The following is a 6,000-nucleotide window of genomic DNA, read 5'->3' as shown; positions in this document are numbered from 1 at the left end:
CTACGAACTTAAAAGCATTCGTACACGCGTCTGGTTCTCCCTAGATGAATGTAAACGAAAGAGAACGAAGTAAAACTCGATTCTTCTCTGGAAATCCTGGAACACGGGAGCCCAATCCGACTCTCCAGGGATTTCATGACCGATGAAGTTGTACTGGGAAAAGGAATTCTTTAGCTAGAGGAAGACCCGCGTAGAGAATATAGGATATCGGTGACGGAGGCGACGAAGGCGGAGAATAGAAACCAAAATATCGGGGTCACGAAGTCGACGACCAGGAAGAACAGAGAACAGTATATCGGTGACGGAGTAGACGACCAGGAAGAACTGAGAACAGCATATCGGTGACGGAAGAACAGTGAGTAAGATATCGGTGACGATGTAGACGAAGAGGAAGAGAGAGAGAGAGAGAGAGAGAGAGAGAGAGAGAGAGAGAGAGAGAGAGAGAGAGAGAGAGAGAGAGAGAGAGAGAGAGAGAGAGAGAGAGAGAGAGAGAGTAAGATATCGGGGACAAAACCAGCGACGAGAAAGAAGAGAAAGATATTGCTGGCGAAGTCAGCCACGGGAAAGTAAAACAGTGAGTGGGGGAAAACGCGAGGAAACTTGGACGTGTAAAACAAAAGATAGACGTAAAAAAAAATAAAATGAAAAAAAAAAGGACTAGAACGATTTTGTCCCCGTTCGTGACTTAATCCTCACCAGACCTTAGAAGGACGGACCGACTTGTAGAGGGATTTCGCTCGCTGTAATACCACCGAAGAATAAACCCTCACGAGAACCATCTTAACATAGCCACAAACGACCCTCGAGTAAAATTCTTTTAAGTCCGCCAGCAAATGCGTCTCTCACATACCCGCGTGGGTTTTGGGGTATCTTTGTTGGCCTTGGAGGTACGATGTGTGTGGCAGGTCGTGCATGGCTCACTAGCAGGAGAACGGAACTCGCGTGTTCCAATCACAGACCTGGCGAATCATTGTCTGGTGTGTGTGTGTGTGTGTGTGTGTGTGTGTGTGGAGTCATCCACCTTTCTTCTGTTCCACCGTTGTGGATGACTATGAATATCTTGATGGTTCTTTTTTACCTTATTATGAAATATGAAATATATCTCAACTATTAAGGTAAATCAAATATTCCTTTTTCATGATTTTTTTTCACCAGCAATATCTAGTTTATCTACAATATTCATGAGACATTGCATTTATTTAATCTATTATCATCGATTTCAGGAAAGTTTAAAAGGCGCAGGTGTGTTACTTTTATGCCTAATCATGAAAAAGTATTATAATGTACTATGTGCACTATGTACTGGTGTACTATGTACTTTGGCTGATAGTAATGGGACCTGCATTAAGAAGTTATAGTGGACATGTTCTCGTTGTTGTGATATGTGAGATTGTACATGGTGATGAATTCAACGGTGGGAAGTTGTATACATCAGTTTAATTGGAGGGAGGTGAAATATATCTGTCTATCCGTCATTTATCATTACTCCATTCCTAGTTTACTGGTGTGAATCAGGCACATGCAGCCTGTTCAGCCCTGCTTAAAAACATCGGTAACCCATGCTCGTGGACTCTCGCACTTATAAAAGTGTCTCTTACTTTTTCACTTCACTCACCAAGTATGACCAAAGAGTCCATTCATAAAATGTTTTCAGTTGTACCCGAACCCCAGCCATTCCCCTAGTATGTTCATCTGAAATATCAACCTAATCCTTTTCAGTTCCCTTACAATATCCATCCATTTCTTTCATAGTTTTCCTCCCCTCCTTGTACATTGCAGTGTACTGCTATATACATATATATCCTCTTGACCAACCCATCATTTTCCTTGCGTTCCACACAACTATACTGTCCAAAAGACTCCTAAATACCAAATAAACTCACATCTTCCATATTCTGTTTTCTTCTATCCATCTCTACAGTTCTCATTTCTAATCTTCCTTAGCCTATAATACGCCTGACTTGACGGCCATGTATCACTATACTGTGAAAAATACTCATTCATGCAAACTTCTCTCAAACGCTACTCTTATCTTTTTTACCCATTCACTAGAGTTTTCAGCGTACACTCAGATTTTCTTCCCTTGCACAACTTAATATTTATCTTTCCCTTATCCATGATCATCCTTAATATATTAGATTACCATAACATCCAGTTCTTCACAATATAACTTGATCTTACAACTTCACCTCCCATTCTTCTCTTACTTTTGGTTGAATCGGCTTCTGTTCAGATCTTCCTCTGGCTTACTTCATGCAAAAAAACCATCAGATAATGGGGATGATATCAAGCAACCTTGACACACTTACAAATTTATTCCAAAACATTCTTTAGGAGGTACGACTGAAGGAAGAAGAGAAGAGGATCATAGGAAACGATTGGAAAGAGGCGGAAGGGGGTTGAGAGAAGGAGGAAGAAGTTTTAAAAGAGATGGAAATGAAGACAGACAGTGACAGCACCAAGATACCAAGAACAAATTACTAAGATGATCTTCCAGAAGGAAAAGGGATGGAGGCCATGCGACAGGCGGGGTATAAGGAAAATAAAGAGAGCAATAGAAAAGGCAAGACGAGAAAGCTCAAAGAGGAAAAGGACAATAATATTAGGCATATCATGTGTCTGTCTGGGCATGAAGTAAATAGATGTGTGTAAAAAAGTGAAGTGTAGAGACTGAAAAGTATAAGAGCCAACGCAGGAAAAAAGCAAATAGTGGAAGTGATATACAATAGCAGTCAGGAGGAATATCATATGAGTATTGGGTATTCTGCAGTACATGAATAACAGATGACCAAATGAGAAATATATGTAACCATGAATGATAGATATCATAGCTTTGGTCTGACGGCATATTTTTTTTTCTCTCTCACTCTCTCTCTCTCTCTGAAGTGGGACAATGTACACTTTTTTGAATTCCTGACACCAAATCACCATTTTGATATACACTCACTCGAGTGATTCCGAAATTGGAGCCGTAACTAGTGGCCAATCATACCTAACACTTTGACTCGTTTTGAGTTGTTTTCAGTCTTATGTCAGGCAGGACGTATGATCGATGCTCAGAGCGATAGTTAGGGATGAGGATATATATATATATATATATATATATATATATATATATATATATATATATATATATATATTGCCACATTCAGTAATGCTTTCAGGGAGTATGATAGAGCGATGCCGCGGTGCACTATGTGCGATAATGCCTTGTTGATGAAGTTTGTTACAAGAAGACTTCTATTATCATAATGCCTTGGAGGGTTAGAGAGTATTATATACCGAACAGCTATGTCTCACAATGCTTTGAGGAAAGTGGGAACACGTCACGACAAAATTACCAAGTTTCGCAATACTGTAATCAGGGAAGGTTACCACCATTCATGTAGCTATTCCAGGCGACCAGGTGATAGAAACAACAAAAGCATGATGAATATTAGAGAAGAAAAAGAAATACCATGGTACTATACCAGCTAAAAAAAAAAAAATGTAAATATTCTTTCCTTTCTGATCCAGCAGTTGGCTATAGTACCTAAATGTAATTGAGAAGTACTACACATGACTCTCCCTGAATTCCATTGCTTACTGGATGACTCCCATCAATGTAATTTGCTTCGATTTCTTAACCAGAGGCAGATGTGAGGATCCGGTTATTCGTAGTGCAAAGTATAATGATGAAACTACTAGATATACTTTCCAAAGTGCAAGACACGTTTCTCAGTAAAAAAAAAAAGAAAATATATACCTCAAAGGAGTTCAGTAAAAAAAAAAAAATATATATATATATATATATATATATATATATATATATATATATATATATATATATATATATATATATATATATATATATATATATATATACCTCAAAGGAGTCCATCATTGTTTTTTTTTCTCGAGCTATAAATAATTGATAATATAGTGCGCGAAAATGATTTTATGTACGCCAAAATATCTAAGAACAACCACATTCTAACAGCATCTTGGTGACCAAGTCAGATAAAGGTAACTTAATACCTTCATGTGTATGTATTCTTGACGAGAGGGTAATGTATACCTCTGCAAGAGAGAGAGAGAGAGAGAGAGAGAGAGAGAGAGAGAGAGAGAGAGAGAGGGAGAGAGAGAGAGAGAGAGAGAGTTTCTCATTTTTGCCTCAGTGGCGTCTTTCCTCCTTCATGTCAAAAAAAAGTATCTGGAAAAATATCCAAGTATTTTATTTTTTTCGTTTCGCCAGCTATGAAGGCTAACATTCTGCGGATCTTAATCACCTGTTTAGAAAAAAGAAAAAAAAAATAATCCCCATCATTAATGAAAGGAAGATTATGAGAAATATCTTACCGGAAGTTTGAAAGATGAACTTTGGTGAAATTTCAAATATGCGTATACCTTGAAGCCTCTAATTACAGGCAATTATTGGGAAAATATTTTTCTATGAAACATTTAACGTTTCTGATATTTCTTTGTATCTCATGGTCTTTTCAGAGACGTGCTTAAATCACTGGAACGACCTACATTTTTGTTCTCATTTAATACATTGGTAGGCAAACGAAAATTTCCTTTTTAGTTTTCTTCACACATAGTGAACATGTTCATGAAAAAGGCTTGCTTATTCGTTGATGACACATTCCACAGCGTTACCTGCAGTAGGTTATGAACAGGATTCGAACCTGGGCTTGTGTGATTTAGAGTTGGTTTTTAGGACTTGGAAATCATATTACAGATATATGTATTCGCGACAAAAGGTTATACACATTCAAAAAAAATTTCTTTTGGTTCTGATGTAATATCATGGCTAATCTAAAGCAGAAATATATTTATTTTACCAAAAGCTATACCAAGTCTGTTTTCGGCATCTCAAAGGGTTTCTACCAGTACGTTTTAACTCCCATGCCATGTAGTGCTCTCTCTCTCTCTCTCTCTCTCTCTCTCTCTCTCTCTCTCTCTCTCTCTCTCTCTCTCTCTCTCTCTCTCTCTCTCTCTCTCTCTCTCTCTCTCTCTCTCTGACACATGACACGCGTGTGACCTGTCCAAGAACAACGTTTCCCTATGCTCTCTTTTATATATATATATATATATATATATATATATATATATATATATATATATATATATATATATATATATATATATATATATATATATATATATATATATATATATATATATATATAGGCGGGAGTTTCCCCTATGGTGGGTTTGATCCCACACGGGGCGATGATGTCAGACTCAAACACCTTCCAGAGAGAGAGAGAGGCATTGTATCATGTTGTGGAGGTATCAGCGTGGCGCCTATGTGGGCGGGTTGGCATGTGACGGGTGTTAGGCCACAGTGTGGATCAATATTTTGTAGACACAAACACACGATAGGTCACCAGAAGTCAATACTTTACAATAGTGTCCACCGGTGAAATCATAGCCCAGTCTTGCCTCCACGCACACAAAAAACATGATACGTACTCCTTAAAAGCCAAAAGCATATCCAAGGACATATGAAATCATTTCTTAAAGTATATACAATAATAAGAAGGAATAACCATGGGTATATTCGGTAATTACAGCGTTCGTGACATCGACACTAAAAGTGTTAAGTGTTCTGGAGCCGATGTTCACAGCAGATTATAAGCAGGTATTGCTAAGTAAATAGCGCCGTCATTTTGCTACAATTGGCCTCGAGGTATTGAGCATGTTTAGCGTGAGTGCTCACTGCACAGCTACGTCAAGAGATCCTGAGCAGTCTCCAGTGCCGCTAGAGCTGGACAGGTGGTATTGAGTGGTCATGAAACATTAAGGGCTGTTCGAGTTGATAACAATGATTGAAGGATGGAAATCAGGGATGCCTAGAAGATAAGGGTATCGGGCTCCCAAAAGATAACAGTATATCTTTTCATCACACACTGAAGGAAACTTGTAATGATATCTTTTCCTGGTCATTTTTGCTACCATACTTTTATTTTTCCTCTCTATTTTTCTTCTTCTGTCCTCCTATTCTTTCCTCTCTTC

The sequence above is a fragment of the Panulirus ornatus genome, chromosome 6, assembly GCF_036320965.1.
Source record: "Panulirus ornatus isolate Po-2019 chromosome 6, ASM3632096v1, whole genome shotgun sequence".
NCBI lineage: Eukaryota > Metazoa > Arthropoda > Malacostraca > Decapoda > Palinuridae > Panulirus > Panulirus ornatus.
Note: the sequence above shows the minus strand (reverse complement) of the source record.